At 50.8% G+C, this 26,671-nt stretch overlaps 2 long non-coding RNA genes across 2 annotated transcripts in view; both read left to right on the forward strand.

Annotated features, from left to right (window-relative positions):
• Window positions 1–26,671, forward strand: part of LOC147094916 (uncharacterized) — a 231,430-nt gene that overhangs the window by 195,153 nt on the left and 9,606 nt on the right. The gene's annotated exons all lie outside the window — the stretch shown is intronic.
• Window positions 9,860–10,803, forward strand: LOC147094917 (uncharacterized). The gene is made up of 2 exons (XR_015074630.1): window positions 9,860–10,004; window positions 10,507–10,803. It is a non-coding gene; the product is annotated as an uncharacterized LOC147094917 (long non-coding RNA).

Consider the following 26,671-nt stretch of genomic DNA (forward strand, 5'->3'; position numbering starts at 1 on the left):
CCTGGGTAGTGAGTGTACCCCCTGGGCAGTGAGTGTCCCCCCTGTGCAGTGAGTGTACCCCTGGGTAGTGAGTGTACCCCCTGGGCAGTGAGTGTACCCCCTGGGCAGTGAGTGTACCCCCTGGGCAGTGAGTGCCCTCCTGGGCAGTGAGTGTCCCCCTGGGCAGTGAGTGTACCCCCTGGGCAGTGAGTGCCCTCCTGGGCAGTGAGTGACCCCCTGGGCAGTGAGTGTCCCCCCTGGGCAGTGAGTGTGCCCCTGGGCAGTGAGTGTCCCCCTGGGTAGTGAGTGTACCCCCTGGGCAGTGAGTGCCCTCCTGGGCAGTGAGTGTCCCCCTGGGCAGTGAGTGTACCCCCTGGGCAGTGTGTGTACTCCCCTGGGCAGTGAGTCTCCCTCTGGGCAGTGAGTGTACCCCCTGCGCAGTGAGTGTACCCCCTGGGCAGTGAGTGTACCCCCTGGGCAGTGAGTGTCCCCCCTGGGCAGTGAGTGTCCCCCCTGGGCAGTGAGTGTACCCCCTGGGCAGTGAGTGCCCTCCTGGGCAGTGAGTGTCCCCCTGGGCAGTGAGTGTCCCCCCTGGGCAGTGAGTGTACCCCCTGGGCAGTGAGTGCCCTCCTGGGCAGTGAGTGTACCCCCTGGGCAGTGAGTGACCCCCTGGGCAGTGAGTGTCCCCCCTGGGCAGTGAGTGTACCCCTGGGTAGTGAGTGTACCCCCTGGGCAGTGAGTGTCCCCCTGGGCAGTGAGTGTACCCCCTGGGCAAGTGAGTGTACCCTCTGGGCAGTGAGTGTACCCCCTGGGCAGTGAGTGTACCCTCTGGGCAAGTGAGTGTACCCTCTGGGCAGTGAGTGTACCCCCTGGGCAGTGAGTGTAACCCCTGGGCAGTGAGTGTATCCCGTGGGCAGTGAGTCTAACCCCTGTGCAGTGAGTGACCTCCTGGGCAGTGAGTGTACCCCCTGGGCAGTGAGTGTCCCCCCTGGGCATTGAGTGTACCCCCTGGGCAGTGAGTGTCCCCCTGGACAGTGAGTGTCCCCCCTGGGCAGTGAGTGTCCCCCCTGGGCAGTGAGTGTCCCCCTGGGCAGTGAGTGCCCCACTGGGCAGTGAGTGTACCCCCTGGGCAGTGAGTGTACCCCCTGGGCAGTGAGTGTCCCCCCTGTGCAGTGAGTGTACCCTCTGGGCAGTGAGTGTTCCCCCTGGGCAGTGAGTGTGACCTCCTGGGCAGTGAGTGTCCCCCCTGGGCAGTGACTGTCCCCCCTGGGCAGTGAGTGACCCCCTGGGCAGTGAGTGTCCCCCCTGGGCAGTGAGTGTACCCCTGGGCAGTGGGTGTACCCCTGGGCAGTGAGTGTCCCCCCTGGGCAGTGAGTGTCCCCCCTGGGCAGTGAGTGACCCCCTGGGCAGTGAGTGTCCCCCCTGGGCAGTGAGTGTACCCCTGGGTAGTGAGTGTACCCCCTGGGCAGTGAGTGTCCCCCCTGGGCAGTGAGTGTACCCCTGTGTAGTGAGTGTACCCCCTGGGCAGTGAGTGTACCCCCTGGGCAGTGAGTGCCCTCCTGGGCAGTGAGTGTCCCCCTGGGCAGTGAGTGTACCCCCTGGGCAGTGAGTGCCCTCCTGGGCAGTGAGTGACCCCCTGGGCAGTGAGTGTCCCCCCTGGGCAGTGAGTGTACCCCTGGGCAGTGAATGTCCCCCTGGGCAGTGAGTGTACCCCCTGGGCAGTGAGTGCCCTCCTGGGCAGTGAGTGTCCCCCTGGGCAGTGAGTGTACCCCCTGGGCAGTGTGTGTACTCCCCTGGGCAGTGAGTCTCCCTCTGGGCAGTGAGTGTACCCCCTGCGCAGTGAGTGTACCCCCTGGGCAGTGAGTGTAACCCCTGGGCAGTGAGTGTACCCCCTGGGCAAGTGAGTGTACCCCCTGGGCAGTGAGAGTACCCCCTGGGCAGTGAGTGACCCCCTGGGCAGTGAGTGTCCCCCCTGGGCAGTGAGTGTACCCCCTGGGCAGTGAGTGCCCTCCTGGGCAGTGAGTGTCCCCCTGTGCAGTGAGTGTACCCCCTGGGCAGTGAGTGACCCCCTGGGCAGTGAGTGTCGCCCCTGGGCAGTGAGTGTACCCCTGGGTAGTGAGTGTATCCCCTGGGCAGTGAGTGTCCCCCTGGGCAGTGAGTGTACCCCCTGGGCAGTGAGTGCCCTCCTGGGCAGTGAGTGTACCCCCTGGGCAGTGAGTGCCCTCCTGGGCAGTGAGTGTCCCCCTGTGCAGTGAGTGTACCCCCTGGGCAGTGAGTGACCCCCTGGGCAGTGAGTGTCGCCCCTGGGCAGTGAGTGTACCCCTGGGTAGTGAGTGTATCCCCTGGGCAGTGAGTGTCCCCCTGGGCAGTGAGTGTACCCCCTGGGCAGTGAGTGCCCTCCTGGGCAGTGAGTGTACCCCCTGGGCAAGTGAGTGTACCCTCTGGGCAGTGAGTGTACCCCCTGGGCAGTGAGTGTAACCCCTGGGCAAGTGAGTGTACCCTCTGGGCAGTGAGTGTACCCCGTGGGCAGTGAGTCTAACCCCTTGGCAGTGAGTGACCTCCTGGGCAGTGAGTGTACCCCCTGGGCAGTGAGTGTCCCCCCTGGGCATTGAGTGTACCCCCTGGGCAGTGAGTGTCCCCCTGGACAGTGAGTGTCCCCCCTGGGCAGTGAGTGTCCCCCCTGGGCAGTGAGTGTCCCCCTGGGCAGTGAGTGTACCCCCTGGGCAGTGAGTGTCCCCCCTGGGCAGTGAGTGTACCCACTGGGCAGTGAGTGTCCCCCTGGGCAGTGAGTGTACCCCCTGGGCAGTGAGTGTCCCCCCTGGGCAGTGAGTGTCCCCCCTGGGCAGTGAGTGTACCCACTGGGCAGTGAGTGTCCCCCTGGGCAGTGAGTGTCCCCCTGGGCAGTGAGTGTACCCCTGGGCAGTGAGTGTACCCCCTGGGCAGCCTACCTTTCCCGTCCTGGCTACTTTGCTATGCTCCCACCCCGTGTGTTGCCGGATTGGCTTTAGGAAGTCTGGTCACCCTAATTTAATCTGGTGTTGTGTGGACAGTCAGCAGTTGGGGGCCAGTGCATTGTCCACACAGACAGCCAGTGAGCTTCTGGCTCCTATTCAGGGACAAATCATCGCTGCCAGATTCTCCCACCTTGTTCAAGGGTGTCAGACAGGATGGCACCTGGTTACGGATCAGTTCCGTTCTCGAGGCAAATATATAACAGACCGACAAACTGCTTCAAGTTAGAAATATTTAACCAGCTGGGCAGAAGGGCAAGGCAAGGTGAGAGAGACACGTAGAGATAGCAGGAAAGAAAGATGGAGAAGGAGGGGGATGCGGCAAGGGACACAAGTGGAGAGAGAGGAAGAGAGCGAGATAGAGCAAGAGATAGAAATTGAGCCATGGACAGGGGGAGGAGAGAGAAGGAGTGAGAGAGCGAGGGGGAGAGGGAGAGGTTGGAGGGGGAGAGGTTGGAGAGAAAGGGGAGAGAGTGAGAGTGATGGGGAGAGTGGGCGAGACAGATAGAGAGAGAGGGAGAAGACAGAGGGGGAGAGAGGTGGGAGAGAGAGGAGAGGGAGAGAGAGGGGGAGACAGGGGGAGAGAGATGGAGAGAGGGCGATGGGAGATGGAGAGAGGGGGAGTGGGAGATGGAGAGAGGGGGAGTGGGAGAGGGGGAGTGGGAGATGGAGAGAGGGGGAGTGGGAGATGGAGGGAGGGGGACTGGGAGATGGAGAGAGGGGGAGTGGGAGATGGAGAGAGGGGGAGTGGGAGAGGGGGAGTGGGAGATGGAGAGAGGGGGAGTGGGAGATGGAGAGAGAGTGGAAGAGAGGGGTTGAGGAATGGGAGAGGGGGAGAGAGAGAGATGAGAGAGTGGGGGAGAGAGATGGAGAGGGGAGAGAGACTGGGGGAAAGAGAGAGTGAGAGTGATGGGGAGAGGGAGAAGGGGAAGACAGATAGAGAGAGACGGAGGGGAGAGGGAGAGAGAGAAGGAGAGAGGGGTGGGAGAGGGGGAAGAGAGAGGTTGGAGAGTGGGGGCGAGGGAGAGAGAGACAGAGGGAGAAGAGAGGGGAGTGGGAGAGAGAAGGAGAGAGAGGAGGAAGAGAGAGGTTGGAGAGAGGGGGGAGAGGGAGAAGAGAGGGGGAGATGGAGAGAGAGAAGGAGAGAGGGGGAAGAGAGAGGTTGGAGAGAGGGAGAGAGGGAGAGAGAGAGAGAAGGAGAAGAGAGGAGGAGAGGGAGAGAGGGGGAGGGAGAGGGGGAAGAGAGAGGTTGGAGAGTGGGGGAGAGGGGGAGAGAGAGAGAGGGAGAAGAGAGGGGAGAGGGAGAGAGAGAAGGAGAGAGAATGGGGAAGAGAGACATGGAGAGAGGGGAGAGACAGACAGAGAGAGAGGGAGAAGAGAGAAGTTGGAGAGTGGGGGGAGAGGGAGAGAGAGAGAGGGAGAGAGAGAAGGAGAGAGAGGAGGAGAGAGGGAGGGAGAGAGAGGAGGAGAGGGGTGAGAGGGAGAGGTGAAAAGAAAGGCTTGTATTTCTGCAGCAACTTTCACAACTCAGGACGTCCCACAGAGCTTTCCAGCCAATGAAGTATACTTTGAAGTGCAGTCACTGTTGTAATGTGGGAAATGCAGCAGCCAATTTGCGCACAGCAAGCTCCCACAAACAGCGATGTGATAATGATCAGATAATTTATTTAATGGCACTAACGTGTGACAACTCAACTCGAGTTTTAAAGAAAGTAGGTGAGAACATTGCAGATGCCCTCCCTATAATCTTCCAAAGTTCTCTCGATTCAGGAACCGTTCCTTTAGATTGGAAAATTGCAAGTGTCACTCTGTGATTTAATAAAGATGAGAGAGGGAAAATAAGAATATGAGAATTTAAGTATTAGGAGCAGGAGTAGGCCATACGGCCCCTCGAACCTGCTCCACCATTCAACCCTCTGAGTGAAGAAATTCCTCCTCATCTCATTCTTCAATGGCCAACCCCTTATCCTGAGACTGTGACCCCTGGTTCTAGACTCTCCAGCCAGGGGGAAACAGCCTCTCAGCATCTACCCTGTCAATCCCCTTCAGAATCTTGTATGTTTCAATGAGATCACCTCTCACTGTTCTAAACTCCAGAGAGTGTAGGCCCATTCTACACAATCTCTCATCATAGGACAGCCCTCTCATCCCAGGAATCAATCTAGTGAACCTTCGTTGCACCGCCTCCAAGGCGAGTATATCCTTCCTTAGATAAGGAGACCAGAACTGTGCACAGTACTCCAGGTGTGGTCTCACCAAGGCCGTGTACAATTGTAGCGAGACTTCCTTACTATTATACTCCAACCCCCTTGTAATAAAGGCCAACATTCCATTTGCCTTCCTAATTGCTTGCTGGACCTGCATGATAACTCTGTGTTTCCTGTACGAGGACATGTAAGTCTCTCTGAACACCAACATTTCATAAATTCTCACCATTTAAAAATATTCTGTTTTCTATTCTTCCTACCAAAGTGAATAACCTCACATTTCTTCATATTATATTCTATCTGCCACCTTATTTCCCACTCACTTAACCTGTCTATATCCCTTTGCAGACTCCTTGTTTCCTCCTCACAGCTCACTGCCCCACCTAGCTTTGTATCATCATCAAACATGGATACATTACACTCGGTCCCCTCATCTAAACCATTAATATAGATTGTAAATAGCTGAGGCCCAAGCACTGATCCTTGCGGCACCCCACTAGTTACAGCTTGCCAACTGGAAAATAAGCTGCTTATCCCTACTCTCTGTTTTCTGTCCATTAACCAATCCTCAATCCATGCTAATGTATTACCCCCTCAACCCCATGAGCCCTTATCTTGCGTAGCAACCTTTTATGTGGCACCTTATCGAATGCCTTTTGGAAATCCAAATATACTACATCCACTGGTTCCCCTTTATCTACCCTGCTAGTTACATCCTCAAAAAACTCGAATAAATTTGTCAAACACGATTTCCCTTTCATAAAACCATGTTGACTCTGCCTAGTCATGTTATGATTTTCTAAGTGCCTTGCTACCACTTCCTTAACAATGGATTCCAGCATTTTCCCGATGACTGATGTCAGGCTAACTGACCTGTAGTTCCCTGTTTTTTCTCTCCCTCCTTTCTTGAGTAGCGGTGTTACATTAGCTACCTTCCAATCCACTGGGACCGTTCTAGAATCTAGGGAATTTTGGAAGATCACAACCAATGCATCCACTATCCCTGCAGCCACCTCTTTTAGAACCCTAGGATGTAGGCCGTCAGGTCCAGGGGATTTGTCAGCTTTTAGTCCCATTAGTTTCTCAAGTACTTTTTCTCTACGGATCATTAAGTTCCTCACTCTCATTAGCCCCTTGGTTCCCCACTATTTTTGGTACTTTTTGTGTCTTCTGTTGTGAAGACAGATACAAGAAATTTGTCTAAAGTCCTTTTCTTTATTCCTCATTGTACTTTCTCCTGTCTCGGCCTCCAAGGGACCAACGCTTACTTTTGCTACTCTCTTCCTTCTCCTTCTTCTTAGGCAGTCCCTCGGAACCGAGGATGACTTGCTTCCACATTAAAAATGAGTTCTCAGATGACTGATGAGTCCAATGCGGGGACTACAGTCTCGGTCACAGGTGGGGCAGACGGTGGTTGAAGGGGCAGGTGGGTGGGGTGCTTGGGTTGACGTGCGCTCCTTGCGCTGCCTGCGCTTGGCTTCCGCTTGCTCCCGGCGAAGAGACTCGAGGTGTTCGGCACCTTCCCGGATGCTTCTCCTCCACTTTGTGCGGTCTTGGGCCAGGGATTCCCAGGTGTCGGTGGGGATGTTGCACTTTTTCAAGGAGGCTTTGAGGGTGTCCTTGAAGCATTTCCTCTGCCCACCTGGGGCTCTCTTGTCATGTCGGAGCTCCGAGTAGAGCGCTTGTTTTGGGAAGTCTCGTATCGGGCATGCGGACGATGTGACCCGTTCATCGGAGCTGATCGAGCGTGGTCAAAGCTTCGATGCTGGGGATGTTGGCCTGAGCAAGAACACTGACGTTGGTGCGCCTATCCTGCCAATGGATTTGCAGGATCTTGCGGAGGCAGCGTTGGTGGTACCTCTCCAGTGCTTTGAGGTGCCTGCTGTACATGGTCCATGTCTCTGAGGCATACAGCAGGGCGGGTATCACTGCTGCTCTGCAGACCATGAGCTTGGTTTATTAAATATTTCTTGCTAGTTTACTCTCATATTCTCCCTTTATATAACCAAGGAACTATAGACCAGTTAGCCTAACATCTGTTGTCGGGAAATTACTAGAGTCTATAATTAAGGATAGAGCGACTAAACGCCTTGAAAGTTCTCAGCTGATCAGAGAGAGCCAACCTGGATTTGTAAAGGGCAGGTCATGCTTGACAAGCCTGATTGAAATTTGTGAAGAGATGACGAAACTATTGGACAGGGGAATGCCTATGGATGACACAAAGATAGGCGACAGTGTAAACAGTGTAGATGGAAGCATAAAATTACAGAGATATTAATAGATTAAGTGAATGGGAAAAAACTGTGACAAATGGATTTCAATGTAGGCAAATGTGAGGTCACCCACTTTGGACCTCAAAAGGATAGGACAGGGTACTTTCCAAATGGTGAAAGGCTAGAAATAGGGGAGGGCCAAAGAGACTTAGGGGTCCATGTACCTAGATCATTGAAAAGTCATGGACAGTTACAGAAAATAATCTAAAAGTCTTTGGCCTAGAAATTCAGTGGGCTGCGCCACCAGTTAGCGCCCTCAGAGGGCACTTAGTGGGTTGGATGCCACTGGCCACGACACCCGCTAAATTTAGCGATACGCTAATGGCGGCGCTAGCCATTAGTGCTGCGCCGCTACTGATGACATCATCGGTGTGTGCAGCGCCCCGCTACCATCCCGATTGCGAAATTTAGTAGCGCTCCCTGCTTTAACGCCGGTCGCTATCTGTGACCGGTTCAGGGGGGCCTACCTGCGGCGGTAGAGGCGCTGAGGTGCGGGGCGGCCATTTTTTTTGCTGGCCGCCTGCCATCACCTCACCGCGCCGCCGTCCCCGGCCTCCTGAGCCCCCCCCCGCGGAGTGCCGGCTGTGTTTCAAGAGCCTGGCACTTCTCCTCGGTGCCGGGCTCTTTTGCCGGCACTCGCGATCTTTGATCGCACTGCAGCAGGCCCCTCCCCTTTAAGAAGGGGAGGAAGGCCTGCAGTACCGCAGCATGCCGTGCCGCAGCGTGTGGCGCTGTGGCACGTTGCGCTGCGATATGGAGTGCAGCGCCCCAAGAGGGATGCGGGGCGCCTCCAGTAGCGCCGCGCTTCCCTCTGGGGTGCGCAAAGTCAATTTCCAGCGGGCGGCCATGACTACTTCCGGGGCGTTACTTTTAGCGCCCTGGCGAGGCTGGCGCCCCACTGAATTTCTAGGCCTTTATATCTAGAGGACTAGAATACAAGGGGGTAGAAGTTATGCTACAGCGATACGAAGCCCTGGAGTACAGTGAGCAGTTCTGGGCACCACACCTTAGGGAGGATATATTGGCCTTGGAGGGAGTGCAGCGTAGGTTTACCAGAATGATACCTGGACTCCAAGGGTTAAATTATGAGGAGAGATTACACAAACTAGGGTTGTATTCCCCGGAATTTAGAAGGTTAAGGGGTGATCTGATCGAAGTTTTCAAGACATTAAAGGAAACAGATAGGGTAGAGACAGAGAAACTATTTCCGCTGGTCGGGGAGTCCAGGACTCGGGGGCAGAATCTAAAAATTAGAGCCAGACCTTTCAGGAGTGAAGTTAGGAAACACTTCTACACACAAAGGGTGGGAGAAGTTTGGAACTCTCTTCCACAAACGGCAACTGATGCTCGATCAATTAATTTTAAATCTGAGACTGATAGATTTCTGTTAACCAAAGGTATTAAGGGATATGGGGCAAAAGTTATGGAGTTAAGTTAACAGATCAGCCATGATTGCATTGAATGGCGGAGCAGGCTCGAGGGGCCGAATGTTGAGAGTGGTGAACCTGTGGAACTCTCTACCACAGAAGGCGGTTGAGGCCAATTCATTAAATATATTCAAGAAGGAGTTAGATATATTTCTTAAGGCTAAAGGGATCAAGGGATATGGGGAGAAGGCAGGGACAGGGTACTGAACTTGGATGATCAGCCATGATCACATTGAATGGCGGAGTAGGCTCGAGGGGCCGAATGGCCTACTCCTGCTCCTATCTTCTATGTTTGTATGTTTCTATGGCCTCCCCCTGTTCCTATGTTCCTCATCGGTTTTAGCGATGTTGGTTGAGGGATAAATATTGGTCCCAGAACACCAGGTGTGGCGGGGGGGGAAACTCCCCCTGCTCTTCTTCCAATCGTAGCCTTGGGATCTTCTAGAGGGTGCGAGACTCGGTAACCAGGGCAAACAGATTGAAGGTAATTGGCAATTGAACTGGAGGGGCGATGAGGAGAATGTTTTTTTTTTAACGCAGCGAGTTGTTGTGATCGGGAATGCGCTGCCTGAAAGGGCGGCGGAAGCAGATTCAAGAGTGACTTTCTGAAGGGGACTCGGATCAATACTTGAAAAGGAAAAATCTTGCAGAACCATGAGGAAAGAACAGGGAGGAAGAGGGATTCATTGGAGAGCTCGTCCAAAGAGCCAGCGCAGGCCGCTGTACGATTCTTAAATTCGTCGCAACAAAGAATTCCTTTAAACCTTCACCAGCTCAATCATTACTCAGATTGGTCCCTCCGTTTATTAATAAAAGAACTGCATGTGAGGCACATTTACGCTTTGATTCCAGTTACTGTTGGTCTTAGTTAGCGGACGGGCCCAAGGTGGAGCCAGTCCCCCCTCCCCCTGTCGTGTGTGTGTGATTATTAACTGCAGAATACTCTCCGAGTCCATAAAAAGAGCCGCTGCACACCAGCCGTCCCATTGTGACTCCGAGGAGCTCAGTGGAAGATGATGGAAGCTCTGCTCTTGTTACTTGGAGTCCTGGTGTTGGTGCAGCCCGCCGCTGCCGACGAGGGAGCGAGTACCAGGCTCTTATTCGGAGGTCAGTACACCTCTCAGCAGCCAATCTGTCGAACTATTCACAGGAGCAGGAGGAGGCCACTCAGCCCCTCGAGCCTGTTCCGCCTTTCAATTCGATCACGGCTGATCTGTATCTTAACTCGCATCATACCCGCCTTGGTTCCGTTACCCTTACTACCCTAGCCTAACAAAAGCCTGTCCGGTGGCCTGTCACTTTAATTCACCGCCCCACTCCCACTCGGACCTCACCGTCCGCGGCCTCTTGCATTGTTCCACGGAAGCTCGGCATAAGCTCGAGGAACAGGCTGTGACCCCTATTTCTAGACTCCGCAGCCAGGGGAAAGAGCCTCCTAGCATCTAAGCTGAATGGCATAGAATATACTTCTATGCAACGCTCTGTAATACTCCACCGTGATTGTAACACTGACAGACTCGGTTTGGCATGTTTTTCTGCTGTTCTCCTTCTACCCCACCCCCCACCCACAGACCGATACATTAATTAAATCTTCCTTTCTGGATTTCAGGCAGTTTATATCGGTGCAGAAATAATGGAGGTTCGTGCAGGTTCTCCAGTTGTAAGTTGACCGAGAGACAAGGAAGTGGTATGTGCTTCTGGGGTTTCAAGTGCTGCTTCCCAAATCAAAAGGATGTGAATGAACCACCACCGACCCCTCTGAAAGACCCGACCAAGGCTCCCGACAGCAGCCAACTTTAATTCAGGCTCCGCTTGATTGAGTGGGCCCCCGCGACCCCTGACCCGGTCAAACCGCTGCCCGAATAATGGGCCGTGCTCAGAAATAAAAGTCGCTGCGTCGATCAAAGACTCTCGTCCATGTTTTCTTTCACACAGGGGACATAGGGACGGGGGTGCGCCATTCAGAAGAGAGTGAGGGAGAGAGACAGTGTGAGAAAGAGAGAGAGAGACAGACAGAGAGAGGGAGAGAGACAGAGAGAGGGAGAGAGACAGAGAGAGGGAGAGAGACAGTGTGAGAAAGAGAGAGAGAGAGAGAGAGACAAGACAGAGCGAGGGAGAGAGACAGTGTGAGAAAGAGAGAGACAGAGAGGGAGAGAGACAGAGAGGGAGAGAGTGTGAGAAAGAGAGAGGGAGAGAGACAGTGTGAGAGAGAGAGGGAGAGAGACTGTGAGAAAGGGGGAGAGACAGAGAGGGAGAGAGACAGTGTGAGAAAGAGACAGACAGAGAGGGAGAGAGACAGAGAGGGAGAGAGTGTGAGAAAGAGAGAGGGAGAGAGACAGTGTGAGAGAGAGACAGAGAGAGGGAGAGAGACAGTGAGAAAGAGAGAGAGAGAGAGACAGACAGAGAGGGAGAGAGACAGTGTGAGAAAGAGAGAGAGACAGAGGGAGAGAGACAGTGTGAGAAAGAGACAGACAGAGAGAGGGAGAGAGACAGTGTGAGAAAGAGAGAGACAGACAGAAGAGAGAGGAGATACTGTGAGAAAGAGAGAGAGACAGACAGAGAGGGAGACAGACAGTGTGAGAAAGAGAGAGAGAGGGAGAGACAGACAGAGACAGAGAAACAGATAGAGGCACTGTAATATATGTGGGTGGGACAAATGAAGGACAGAGACAGGATGAGTTGCTGGTCCGTGTGCTGGCTTTACTAGGCCAGAGCGCACTGAGCATGCTCATACTAAACCATGTGACAAACCAGGTGATAATACATTACACTGATTTCCCCCCATATTCTCCTCTGAAATATAACAAAACTCTGGTCCCACCTTTCCCAGCATTACATGCATCACATAACAAAATCTCCTGGCTTTTTTATCTTTTAAATCAACTACAATGCTACAAATGAACCACAAATGCAGTTTAATAAAAAGGCTTGCGGAGCCTTCCTGGTCTCCTTACTTGAACCAATTTTTGGGCTGTTTTGTTTTGGTTCTGAAGTCAGAGATGATCCTGTTCCCATCTTGCTTGAACCTGGTACTTCAGTTACTGAAGCCGGAAGGAGTCAAACTCATGCATGTGTTCGTGATCAAGTGGTATTTGATTAAACCGACTTATTAAACTCTCGTAAGAAGTCACACAACACCAGGTTATAGTCCAACAGTTTTATTTGAAATCACAAGCTTTCGGAGCGCTGCTCCTTCATCAGGTGAAGTGGAGAGATGCATAAAGACACAGCTTATATAGTCAGAGAATCATGTCAGATGATTACAGGTAATCTTTCTAACTGCCATTTATCACACCTCGGCAGAGAGATAATCACAGCGATCAAAGGTGTGAATGGTGTCCAAACAGGTCAGTCAGGAAAACATTACATCAAAGAACAATGAGGTGGGGCCACAAGGGGTAAAATGTTGCAGATGCTGGTGTCTGTATGAAAAACAAAAAACATTTTCTTTGCTGGAAATCACAGCAGGTCCAGCCGCATCTGTGTAGAGAGAACAAGCCAATGACGACTCGAGTCTGGGTGACCCTACGTCAGGTGTGGTTACATGTAGCGTGACATGAACCCAAGATCTCGGTTGAGGCCGTCCTCATGGATGGGGAACTTGGCTATCAGTTTCTGCTCGACGATTTTGCGTTGTCGTGTGTCTCGAAGGCCGCCTTGGAGAATGCTTACCCGAAGATCGGAGGCTGAATGTCCTTGACTGCTGAAGTGTTCCCCGACTGGGAGGGAACACTCCTGCCTGGTGATTGTTGCGCGGTGTCCGTTCATCCGTTGTCGCAGTGTCTGCATGGTCTCGCCAATGTACCATGCTCCGGGGCATCCTTTCCTGCAACGTATGAGGTAGACAACGTTGGCCGAGTCACATGAGTATGTACCATGTACCTGGTGGGTGGTGTCCTCATGTGTGATGATGGTATCACGCTACATGTAACCCCACCTGACGTAGGGTCATCCAGACTCGAGTCGTCGTTGGCTTGTTCTCTCTACACAGATGCGGCTGGACCTGCTGTGATTTCCAGCAAAGAAAATGTTTTTTGTCTGTTTTTTGTTTTTCATACAGACCCCAGCATCTGCAACATTTTACCCCTTGTGACCCCACCTCATTGTTCTTTGATGTAATGTTTTCCTGACTAACCTGTTTGGACACCATTCACACCTTTGATTGCTGTGATTATCTCTCTGCCGAGGTGTGACAAATGGCAGTTAGAAAGATTACCTGTAATCAACTGGCTTTATTCTCTGACTATATAAGCTGTGTCTTTATGCATCTCTCCACCTCACCTGATGAAGGAGCAGCGCTCAGAAAGCTTGTGATTTCAAATAAAACTGTTGGACTATAACCTGGTGTTGTGTGACTTCTTACATTTGTCCACCCCAGTCCAACACCGGCATCTCCACACCATATTAAACTCTCATAAGTGTCCTCACTCATGATAGAGCAGTCCGTCGCCGTGCCGATGCGCATATCAATATATTGCTTGTTGATCAATAGTTTTGTACGGAAGTCTTTCTCACGACTGCTAGCGTTGCCGCTAGTGGCATTGATACTATAGATGCCTAGTTCTTCAACATCAGGTGTGCTCACTTCAGTATTGTGTTGTCGCTGCTTTGCATTGCCACTAGAATGGTCCTTACTTCCTGCTTTAGATCTAGCTCTGCAAGCTGTTTATTTTTTATTCACCTATGTGATGTGGGCGTCGCTGGCAAGGCCAGCATTTATTGCCCATCACTAATTGCCCTTGAGAAGGTGGTGGTGAGCCGCCTTCCTGAACCGCTGCAGTCCGTGTAGTGAAGGCGCTCCCACAGTGCTGTTAGGGAGGGAGTTCCAGGATTTTGACGGCAGTGGGGAAAGAGTTACAATGACATCGCTGGCACGTTCACTAAATGGTGTAAGAAAGACAGGTGCTAACATGAAAGGCCACATCTATAAAGATGCGGTCAAGATAGCTGACCTTAGAAGAGAAACAAAAACGATTAAAAGGAGACAGGATGTCCAGCATTTCAACTGCCGTTAACAGCTTTATTACCTAGGTCACATTCCAAGGTATCTTTTAATTAGCATTCAGCAGTTTGAGTGACTGATTGAGGAGGCAGCTTACAGATGTTTACATTAAGATTTGTAACCAATCCGGGAAGGGGCGTGCGGGCCAAGATCCAATCAGGTTGCAGGAATGAATTGTGCATGAGGTTGCCATGCTTATTTGAATGTATAAAAATGTAGTGTGTGCTGTAACAATTTGGAAAAGTCTGGCTAAAGACAGTGCAAACTGCCTCCCCACCGGTGTAATAAAGACAATTTGACTGTCGATCTGAAAACCTTGTGTTGAGTGTTGGTTTAAAATACTCCACAACATTGACCCAGTGACGATGAAGGATCGGCGATATACTTCTAAGTCAGGATTGTGTGTGACTTGGAGGGGAACTTGGAGGTGGTGGTGTTCCCATGCACCTGCTGCCCTTGTCCTTCTAGGTGGAAGCAGTCGCGGGTTCAGGAGGTGCTGCCGAAGAAGCCTTGGTGAGTGGCTGCAGTGCATCTTGTAGATGGTACACTCTGCAGACACGGTGCGCCGGTGGTGGAGGGAGTGAATGTTTAAGGTGGTGGATGGGGTGCCAATCAAATGGGCTGCTTTGTCCTGGATGGTGTCGAGCTTCTTGAGTGTTGTTGGAGCTGCACTCATCCAGGCAAGTGGAGAGTATTCCATCACGCTCCTTACTTGTGCCTTGTAGATGGTGGAAAGGCTTTGGGGAGTCAGGAGGTGAGATACTCGCCGCAGAATACCCATCCTCTGACCTGCTCTTGTTGCCACAGTATTTATGTGGCTGGTCCAGTTAAGTTTCTGGTCAATGGTGACCCCCAGGATGTTGATGGTGGGGGATTCGGTGATGGTAATGCCGTTGAATGTCAAGGGGTGGTGGTTAGACTCTCGCTTGTTGAAGATAGTCATTGCCTGGCACTTGTGTGGCGCAAATGTTACCTGCCACTTATCAGCACAAGTCTGAACGTCGTCCAGGTCTTGCTGCACGCGGGCATGGACTGCTTCATTATCTGAGGAGTTGTGAATGGCGCTGAACACTGTGCAGTCATCAGTGAACATCCTCATTTCTGACCTTATGTTGGAGGGAAGGTCATTGATGAAGCAGCTGAAGATGGTTGGGTCGAGGACACTGTTGAAATATGGCCTTGCTTCTGGCAGTGAAAACACTTCGCATTTCTGTATTGGCAGGACTGCGGTGAGTGATTCCCATTGCAGCGATAACAATTCACTGAACTGCTCCGGCCGACATGCTTTTGACCCGGTCTCACAGATTTAGGTTTGGTGGTGGCTTTGTGACTGTAGGCCTCATCTGCACTCGTCACTTGAGTTGGACAGAGTTCCCTAGCGCTCTTAGATATCATCTCCATAGATAGGGCAATTTTGCATGCTATATCAAATGTTAGGTTCGGAGTGTTCGGTAACTTTGTAAGATTCTAAAAACCGCGATAAAACCGCTGCGACCGTGTGGAGAGCGAAGTTCAGAACGAATTGTGAAGTGGTTCAAAATGTAGGAGGTCAGCATGTGGTCCTTTGTTTGTGAAGACACAAAATGGCGGAAGTCAGCAGGGGACCCTTTGCCTGGTGGTCAGCATGGTCCTTTGTTTGTAAGACCACATGGACAGGAAGGAGAGACACGAGGAAGTCCCGCCCCCCACACACACACCTCACAGGAACATGAACGTGTCACTGCGGAAGGAACTCCAATCGGGGAAGGTTTGGAGTGAAACCGACCTATCAGAGGGAGGCAGACAGTGATATACAATGAAGGCCGGCAGAAAGGCACTATAGAGAGATAACCCAGAGGTGGGCAATTCAGAAAGAAAGAAGACAGAAGTGGAAGAACAGAGGAACAAAGAAAGCAGGCCCGTCTATGTTTTCGGCTTACAACTTCTCTGGACTGATCACCCAGAGATAAAGGAGTATATGTATAAAAGTCAGACATAAAGCATAGATATTGTTAAAGAGTACTTTTATGTGTGGTTGACTTGGGATATAAATCGGCAGGGTGTAGTGTGTAAGTTGCTGGGGAGTACTGTTATGTACGGGTAAATTGGCTGTATATTGATTGCGATGTACATTTGAATGTTGAACTGCAGTGTGAATAAAGACCAATTTTATTGAGCGCATACTTGTCTGTCATTGTTACGCTTATTCCTAATTCTCAAAGTCTGAACAGTAGTAAGAGAAAGGCTTACAAGTTGGCGTGTGTGCGCTCGTCCACCAGTCCGCACACACAAACTTATCTCGCGACTGTGTGCGCTCGTCCACCAGTCCGCACACAAACTTACCTCGCGACTGTGTGCGCTCGTCCACCAGTCCGCACGCACAAAAATGTACCGAAGTTACGATGCAAAATCACATTTTTGTCCGCGCCGGCCATCAGGCCCTGTCTATTCTAATCCCATTTTCCAGCATTTGGTCCATAGACTTGTATGCTATGGGGTTTCAAGTGCTCATCTAAATGCTTCTTGAATGTTGTGAGGGTTCCTGCCTCTACCACCCTTTCAGGCAGTGAGTTCCAGATTCCAACCACCCTCTGGGTGAAAATGTTTTTCCTCAAATCTCCTCTAAACCTCCTGCCCCTTACCTTGAAACTATGCCCCCTGGTTATTGACCCCTCTACTAAGGGGAAACGTTCCTTTCTATCTACCCTATCTATGCCCCTCATAATTTTGTACACCTCAATCAGGTCCCCCCTCAGCCTTCTCTGCTCGAAGGAAAACAACCCCAGCCTGTCCAGTCTCTCCTCATAGCTGAAGCGCTCCAGCCCAGGTAACATCCTGGTGAATCTCCTCTGCACCCTCTCCAATGCAATCACATCCTTCCTATAGTGTGGCGACCAGAACTGCACACAGTATTCCAGCTGTGGCCTAACTAGCGTTTTGTACAGCTCCATCATAACCTCCCTGCTCTTATATTCTATGCCTCGGCTAATGAAGGCAAGTATCCCATATGCCTTCTTAACCACCTTATCTACCTGTCCTGCTGCCTTCAGGGATGTATGTACATGCACACCAAGGTCCCTCTGATCCTCTGTCCTTCCTAAGGTCCGACCATTCATTGTGTATTCCCTTGCCTTGTTAGTCCTCCCAAAATGCATCACCTCACACTTTTCAGGGTTAAATTCCATTTGCCACTGTTCTGCCCATCTGACCAACCCGTCCATATCGTCCTGTAGCCTGAGGCTTCCCTCCTCGCTATTTACCACTCCACCAAATTTCGTGTCATCTGCGAACTTACATGCTCCGCCAAACAAATTGTCAACACCACTTGGCTCACCAGCCCGTTGTGTTTGCTTTTCTGCTGCGGCCTTGATTCAGAGTACAAGTAACGATTCGACTCTGAGTCAAAACCTGCTGAACGTCCATTGTACACATGGGATACGGACTTGGCCTTTGACCCCTTAGCAGAGGGGTCAAAAACCAAGGGGGGCACAGTTTTAAAGTAATTGGTGGAAGGTTTAGGGGGAATTTGAGAGGAAATTTCTTCACCCAGAGGGTTGTGGGGGTCTGGAACTCACTGCCTGAGAGGGCGGTCGATGCAGGAACCCTAACCACATTTAAAAAGTACTTGGATGTGCCCTTGGGATGCTCTAACCTGCAGGGCTACGGACCAAGAGCTGGGAAGTGGGATTAGGCTGGATAGCTCCTTGTTGGCCGGCGCGGACATGATGGGCCGAAATGGCCTCTTCCCGTGCTGTAACTTTCTATGATTCGATGATTCAACTGCTTCTGGTATCACAAGATCATAGAATCACACAGCACAGAAGGAGGCCATTCGGCCCATCGTGCCTGTGCCGGCTCTTTGAAAGAGCAATCCACTTAGTCCCACTCCCCTGCTCCTTCTACATAGCCCTGCCAATACCTGGCTTCAAGTATTTATCCATTTCACCTTTTGAAAGTTACGATTGAATCAGCTTCCACCGCCCTTTCAGGCAGCACATTCCAGATCACAACAACTCGCTGCGTAAAGTGTTTCTCTTCTCACCTCTGGTTCTTCTGGTTACCGACCCTCCTGCCACTGGACACAGTTTCTTCTCATTGATTCTATCGAAATCCCTTGTTATTATGTTCTTCTCCTTCTTAGACAGTCCCTCGGAACCGGGGATGACTTGCTTCCACATTAAAAATGAGTTCGTAATTATGTACACCCCTATTAAATCTCCCCTTAACCTTCTCCGCCCTAAGGAGAACAATCCCAGCTTCTCCAGTCTCTCCACATGACTGAAGTCCCTCATCCCTGGTACCATTCTGGTCAATCTCCCCTTCACCTTCTCTGCTCTAAGGAGAACAATCCCAGCTTCTCCAGTCTCTCCACATCACTGAAGTCCCTCATCCCTGGTACCATTCTGGTCAATCTCCCCATAACCTTCTCTGCTCTAAGGAGAACAACCCCAGCTTCTCCAGTCTCTCCACATCACTGAAGTCCCTCATCCCCTGGTACCATTCTGGTCAATCTCCCCTTAACCTTCTCTGCTCTAAGGAGAACAATCCCAGCTTCTCCAGTCTCTCCACATCACTGAAGTCCCTCATCCCCTGGTACCATTCTGGTCAATCTCCCCTTAACCTTCTCTGCTCTAAGGAGAACAACCCCAGCTTCTCCAGTCTCTCCACATAACTGAAGTCCCTCATCCCTGGTACCATTCTGGTCAATCTCCTCTGCACCCTCTCCGAGGCCTTGACATCCTTCCTCAAGTGTGGTGCCCAAGAACTGGAGACAATACTCCAGCTGAGGCCTAACCAGTAACATCGCTGTATAAGTGTAACCAATTCACGGTGTAGTCTCCAGTAAACATGCTGAAACCGGGTCTCAGAAGGTGACCAATCAAGAAAGCTTCCTTGACGATGTGTCCTGTCCCGTGAACCCGAGATCGACAGTGTTGGCAATGTAAGTCCAGCTTGTGCGAGCAAAGTTCAGTGGGACACCAGCTCCCTCTGCTGGAGATGGAGATGCCGGACAGACTGAAGGCTGCGAGCGTCTCTCTGAGTTGCCAAGGAGACGAATCAGAGCGAATCCCGAGATATCTCGGCAAGAGGTGGTTGAACAAGTTCCGAGGAAAGATCACATGTAGACTTCAGGTGAAAGAAATATCGCGCCTTTCACCATCTCAGGATGTCCCAAAGCGCATCACAGCCAATGAGAACTTTTTGAAGGGGAGTTACTGTTGTGATGTGGGGAGAGGGGCAGACGATTTGCGCACAGCAAGCTCCCACAAACAGCCATGTGATAATGACCAGATCATCTGTTTTAGATATTGGTCGAGGGATAATCCTCAGCCCAGCGCACTGGGGAGATCTCCCCTGCTCTTCTTCAAAATAGTGGTCGTGGAATATTTCACATCCACATGAGAGGGCAGAAGGGACCTCGGTTTAACGTCTCAACCGAAAGACAGCACCTCCGACAGTGCAGAGCTCCCTCAGTACAGCCCCTCCGACAGTGCAGCGCTCCCTCAGTACTGTCCCTCCGACAGTGCAGCGCTCCCTCAGTACAGCCCCTCCGACAGTGCAGCGCTCCCTCAGTACTGCCCCGCTGACAGTGCAGCGCTCCCTCAGCACTGGCCCTCCGACAGTGCAGCGCTCCCACAGTACTGCCCCTCCGACAGTGCAGAGCTCCCTCAGTACTGCCCCTCCGCCAGTGCAGCGCTCCCTCAGTACTGCCCCTCCGCCAGTGCAGCGGAGCTCAGTACTGCCCCTCCGACAGTGCAGAGCTCCCTCAGTACTGCCCCTCTGACAGTGCAGAGCTCCCTCAGTACTGCCCCTCTGACAGTGCAGAGCTCCCTCAGTACTGTCCCTCCGACAATGCAGCGCTCCCTCAGTACTGCCCCTCCGACAGTGCAGGGCTCCCTCAGTACTGCCCCTCCGACAGTGCAGCACTCTCTCAGTACTGCCCCTCCGACAGTGCAGAGCTCCCTCAGTACTGCCCCTCCGCCAGTGCAGCGCTCCCTCAGTACTGCCCCTCCGACAGTGCAGCGCTCCCTCAGTACTGCCCCTCTGACAGTGCAGAGCTCCCTCAGTACTGACCCTCCGACAGTGCAGCGCTCCCTCAGTACTGCCCCTCCGACAGTGCGGCACTCCCTCAGTACTGCACCTCCGACAGTGCAGCGCTCCCTCAGTACTGCCCCTCCGACAGTGCAGAGCTCCCTCAGTACTGACCCTCCGACAGTGCAGCGCTCCCTCAGTACTGCCCCTCCGACAGTGCGGCACTCCCTCAGTACTGCACCTCCGACAGTGCAGCGCTCCCTCAGTACTGCCCCTCCGACAGTGCAGCGCTCCCTCAGTACTGCCCCTCCGACAGTGCACCGCTCCCTCAGTATTGCCCCTCCAACAGTGCAGCGCTCCCTCAACACTGCCTCTCCGACAGTGCAGCCCTCCCTCAGTACTGCCCCTCCGACAGTGCAGCGCTCCCTCAGTACTAAGGTTAAAGGCTGAAACTTTTGGAATGAAACAATGGTTCACCCTGTACAAGGTGTTCTAATTTACACTTCGTAAAGAAGCACATAAAAGTAAGAAACATCTGCCTTCGTAAAAATGACATCAAGTAAAAAACACACCTGCCATAACACCGTTTTTTATGGTAAACTTAGAACACCTAGAGAAGAGACATAATTCTGTAATGCTACCAGCTGAGGTGACTGTACGAATTGCAGGGGTTAGCAGAAAAATGACTAGAGATAATTAGCTTACATCAGCAGAAAACCTTAAAGGAAATACCACTGGAAAAGGGTATATATATTGAACTCTCAAATGGGATAGTAGACTCGCTTTAAAGGGGCAAAGCGATTCTCGGCTTCAGAGGCGGCTCTGTAAGTCTCCAACTCTTTGTACCTCCGGGATCAAAGGTATTTGATTTTGGTGGATATCCTGAATAGAACTTTAAGAACTGTAAAACTGTAGCGAAGTTAATATTTGAGAGTAGGTTCTCTGATAATAAGATTGTAAGCTTTCTCTTTTTGGAACTGTTAATGTTGCGATTGACTCACCAACTGTAAGCTGCAGCATGTCAGTTCTTTAATAAATCTATATATTTTTAGAATTGTCTCACCTAAGACTTGTGTATCAAACTCGCGAATTCAATCTCTGTACACTCTTTGGTGAGGAGTTGCAGAATTCTGGGGGAGTTTTCCAGACCCTCATAATATCCGGAACGCTACAGTCTAGCTAAACTTATTAAAAGCGCTATCTGGAGGATGGTAACATTTTCAAGTTGTTCCTTCCCTTTAGGGAGAGATATCCGGACCTTTAGACCCAATTAAGCGTCTTTAGGATTCGGCTACCTCAAACTTTAGTTGAAGGTGAACATCTGAGGAACATGCCTGATCCAGGGTAGCCCTAAAGGGGCTAGGACTAGTAATTATCCCTTCAAGAGGGCAGTTAAGTGTCAACCACATTGTTGTGGGTCAGGAGTCACATATAGGCCAGACCAGGTAAGGACAGCAGATTTCCCTTCCCTGAACGACATTAGTGAACCAAATGGGTTTTTTGCAACAATCTGGTAGTTTGATAGTCACCATTACTGATACTGGTTTTTAATTCCAGATTTATTTAATTGAATTTATATTCCCCATCTGCCTGTGGTAGGATTTGATCTCCTATCTCCTTATAACAGGTGCTCTGGATTATTAGCCCAATGACATTACCACTGTGCTACTGTACCATATCCGACATGGCGAGAGGTTAATATTCCACCCACTTCCTCTGGCCGTGCCTTCAGCCGCCTGGGCCCTAAGCTCTGGAATTCCCTCCCTAAACCTCTCGGCCTCTCTACTTCTCCGTTCCAGACTCAATATCGAGTTCAACAATTTCAGATCATAACCTCCGCCCCCATCATATTTTTATATTTTTTATCCACACTTTTGGTTTGTGCCTTTTCCTATTTTCTCTCTCCCACATGGCAACTGTCTCTCACTCTGCCAGCGCATTTCACACTTCATCCAGAGCCATTGTTTGTCTCTTTACCTGTCCTATTACCGTCTCGTCTCGCCTTGAATATCTCTTAATATCTCCTCACCCCTCCCAGACCTTCCCTTTTGTTCTTTCATCCCCTCCCCCATTTCCCAGCCCCCAAACTTGCTCCTTAATCTGTTTCATTTCCGGCTTTTTTCTCAGTCCTGACGAAGGGTTTCGACCTGAAACGTTAACTCTGTTTCTCTCTCCACGGATGTTGCCCTGGCCTGCTGAGTTTTTTCCAGCATTTTCTGTTGTTATTTAGGATTCAAATCGCCCTTTCTCTCGTGTGCTGCTTTTTCCCCCCTTTTTACGGCCGCGTGCGAGTCTCAGAAAGCGGTTGGAGAATAAATCTGCGGCTGCATTGTATTTCCTGCTGTGTGTCCATCCTGTTGTGGCGGTCCCAACAGTTGTCCTTTACATTGAGTTACATAATTCCCTTTAACTTATTTATGTATGTATAACTTACCTAACTGTATGTACTTAATTAACTTATTTGTAACTTACCAGTTTGGGCCGTTGCCCCTTTAACTTACCTGTTGGTCCGTTGCCCCTTTAAGAGGCGACCTAATGCGCTGACGTCACGCATCACGTAACGTATGCGCGTCAGCCGCCGACCTAACGCGCTGACGTCATGCATCACGTGACGCATGCGCATTGGCCGCCGGCCCGATTCGGGCTTCCAAGACGGCCGCCGGCATAGCCCGGCCTACCGCGACTTCGGCCGCATCGGTCAGCAGGCGGGAGGGAAGCGATCCTCCACTCCCGCGGCAAGTACCGCAGCCTTACAACCCTGGTCTCAAAGCCAGCCTTTGTACCAGGGAGATGTACGAAGCAACGGCGCAGGTCATGTGACCGTCTAAGCGCACGTGAACGTGCTGACGTCATGACGCGGTCACGTGACGTCGGGAATATAGAGCCGAGTGTGAGGAGGTAATGAGGCTCCCCACACGCTCTCCACGGGACTGGGAATGCAGTCCTTGTGGAGTCCCCGCTGGGACAAGGTCTTCAACATGGTGCTCCTGCAGTCAGCCATCTTACCTGCTATCTTACCTACCGTAAGACCTACAACATGGTGTTCCTGCAGTCAGCTACCTTACCTGCTGTAATTATCCTGTGATCTACAATATGGTGCTGTTGCAGTCAGCCATCTTACCTGCTACCTTACCTGCTGTATTATCCTGTTTTGGTAAATAAACAACTTATTTATAGTTCGTCGAAGCTAAACTCTTTTATATAGTGGCGATTTATACGAACCACTACACTGTTAAACATTGTTTTCTGTGGTGAAATGAAATCAGCACACTGTACGAAGGAAGAACATATAAATTCTTTCAGGGCTTGACTGGGCGGATGCTGAGAGGCAGTTTACCCTGGCTGTGGAGTCCAGAACTAGGGGTCAAAGTTTCAGAATAAGGGGCCGGCCATTTAGGACTGAGATGAGGAGAAATGTCTTCATTCTAAGGGTTGTGAATCTTTGGAATTCTCTACCGCAGAAGGCTGAGGCTGTTCAGTCGTTGAGTACATTCCTAACCCAGATGGATTTGGACATTACAGGAATCGAGAGATACGGGGCTAGGTCGGGAAGTTTCAGTTGAGGTAGAGGATCAGCCATGATCTTATTGAATGGCGGAGCAGGCTCGAGGGCCGCATGGCCAAATCCTGCTCCTATTTCTTATTTCTTATGTTCGCCTCTAAGACGCTCTTTAAAACCTACCTTTTTAGCTGAGCTTTGGGTCACCTGTCCTATTGGGCCGGATATTCCGATCCCTACGGGTGGGTACGAGCTGTGTACACACCCGCAGGGGCATCGGAACTGGCCGGTTTCAGGCACGCCAAGCGCACGCGCTGAAAATCGGCATTTCCGATCTGTCAGGAATGCTCTTGAAGGAAGAACATATAAATTCTTTCTGGGCTTGACTGGGCAGATGCTGAGAGGCAGTTTACCCTGGCTGTGGAGTCCAGAACCATGGGTCAAAGTTCCAGAATAAAGGGCCGGCCATTTAGGAATGCTCTTGACAGATCGGACGCCTGTCCTGGAGAAGGGCCTCTGCGGGGGGAGAGTTCCACTTTCTGGACAACCTCCACCCGCAGAAAACCCTTACAATTCTTACGCCTGGTAAGGCCTGCTGTTACCAGCATAAGAGTTTAAAAAAGTTAAAAAAAATTTTCACTCATTTATAATTTAAAAATACTCTTATAAAAGATAAGTTTATTTTTAGCCCCGTAAAACACTTTTTTCAAAAAATTTAATTTTTGTTTAAAATATTTAATTTATTGTAATTTCAACTCATTTTAAAAATGTGATTAAAAAAAAAAAGTATTAAATTTTTTAGTGTTTTTGGGGTGATCTCCATTCATATATTTGACAGGTCTATCTGTCGAGTGGATGAAGGGAGATTCCCTTCTCCTAATGGCTCCCCATGGCCCACGTGATCCCAGGAATGCTTACGAACTGTCTGCGCCCCTGGGGTATGTGGGCCCTGCGCATTTTGAGTTTGGAGAGCAGTCACTATGCACCAGTCACTGAAAGCAAACATGCAGGTGCAGCAAGCAGCTAGGAAGGCCAATGGTATGTTGGCCTTCATTGCAAGAGGATTTGAGTACAGGAGCAAGGATGTCTTACTACAGTTATACAGGGCCTTGGTGAGACCACACCTGGAGTACTGTGAGCAGTTTTGGTCTCCTTACCTAAGAAAGGATATACTTGCCATAGAGGGAGTGCAGCGAAGGTTCACCAGACTGATTCCTGGGATGTCAGGACTGTCATATGAGGAGAGATTGGGTCGACTGGGCCTGTATTCACTAGAGTTTAGAAGAATGAGAGGGGATCTCATTGAAACGTATAAAATTCTGACAGGGCTAGACAGACTGGATGCAGGGAGGATGTTTCCCCTGGCTGGGGGGGTCTAGAACGAGGGGTCACAGTCTCAGGATACGGGGTAGGACATTTAGAACTGAGATGAGGAGAAATGTCTTCACTCAGAGGTTGGTGAATCTGTGGAATTCTCTACCACAGAAGGCTGTGGAGGCCACGTCACTGAATATATTTAAGAAGGAGATAGATAGATTTCTAGACACAAGGCATCAAGGGGTATGGGGAGAGAGCGGGAATATAGTATTGAGATAGAGGATCAGCCATGATCATATCGAAGGGCCGAATGGCCTACTCCTGCTCCTATTTTTCTATGTTTCTATGAGAGGCCCAGGCGGGGAAATATCCGGACTTCGGGAGCCCTCAGGTAAGTTCGTAGATTTTTTCCAGATTTGAGGCCTCCGCACGCAGGAAGCCTCCGATCGGAAAATACGGCCCAATATCTCCTTACGTGGCTCGTGTCAAATTTTGTCTGATTGACTCTCCTGTGAAGCCTTGGGATGTTTTACTAGCGTTAAAGGCAGTAGATGTAATGTAATTTAACTCGTTTTTCAAAAGGCCCTCGATAAGGTACCGCATAATAGACTAATGGACAAGGTCAGTGAATGCGGAGTCAGGGGACAAGTAGCAGAATAGATTGCTGGCTGGCTTCAGGACAGAAGAAGAACAACTAGCACCATTAATGTAGTAAAACATCCCAAGGCGCTTCACAGGAGCATTAGAAGACAAAAAAATTGACACCGAGCCCCATAAGGAGAAATTAGGGCAGATGGCCAAAAGCTAGGTCAAAGAGGTAGGTTTTAAGGAGCAACTTAAAGGAGGAGAGAGAGGTAGCGAGGCAGAGAGGTTTAGGCAGGGAATTCCAGAGCTTAGGGCCTAGGCAACAGAAGGCACGGCCACCAATGGTTGAGCGACTGTAATCAGGGAAGCTCAACAGGGCAGAATTAGAGGAGCGCAGATATCTCGGGGGGTTGTGGGGCTGGAGGAGATTACAGGGATAGGGAGGAGCGAGGCCATGGAGGGATTTGAAAAGATGGATGAGAATTTTAAAATCGAGGCGTTGCCAATGTAGGTGAGCGAGCTCAGGGGTGATGGGTGAACGGGACTTGGTGCGAGTTAGGACACGGGCAGCCGAGTTTTGGATGACCTCAAGTTTACGTAGGGTGGAATGTGGGAGGCCAGCCAGGAGTGCGTTGGAATAGTCAAGTCTGGAGGTAACAAAGGCATGGATGAGGGTTTCAGCACTGGAAAGCAGAGAGTAGGGGTAAAGGGAAGCTATTCAGAGTGGCAGAAGGTGGGTAGTGGTGTTCCACAGGATCAGTGCTGGGGCCACTGTTGTACACAATTTACATTAACGATTTAGACTTTGGAATCAAAAACACAATTTCTAATTTTGCGGATGATACCAAATTAGGGGTGGATCGTCAATACTGAGGCGGACTCCAACAAGTTACAGGAGGACATTAATAAACTCATAGAATGGGCATAAAATTGGCAAATGAAGTCAACACAGATAAATGTGAGGTATTACATTTTGGTAGGAAGAATAGGGAGGTCACTTATCACTTGGAGGGTGCGAGTCTAGGTGGGGTAGAGGAACAAAGGGATCTCGGAGTACTAATACACAAATCATTAAAAGTAGCGACACAGGTTAACAAGGCGATTAAAGAAAGCAAACCAAGCACTAGGTGACATGAATCTTGTCAATCATGGGAAATGACTTATGAAATAATACTGGGCGGCCTGCTGGTGGCGCTGTCCAGGGAGTGTATAAATACTCGGGCATGGACCCAGCTTGCTCAGGACATTCTTTAACAGGAACTAGTGAAGGACACAACTAGATCTCCACATCGAAAAACAGTTGATTAAAGCCTTGTTTAATACTCGGACCAAGGCCTAGTAGTTTTCTTACGTCACTAG

This window comes from Somniosus microcephalus, unplaced genomic scaffold, assembly GCF_052327205.1.
Source record: "Somniosus microcephalus isolate GS21.2 unplaced genomic scaffold, FLI_Smic_1.0 unresolved_chr1, whole genome shotgun sequence".
Taxonomy (NCBI): domain Eukaryota; kingdom Metazoa; phylum Chordata; class Chondrichthyes; order Squaliformes; family Somniosidae; genus Somniosus; species Somniosus microcephalus.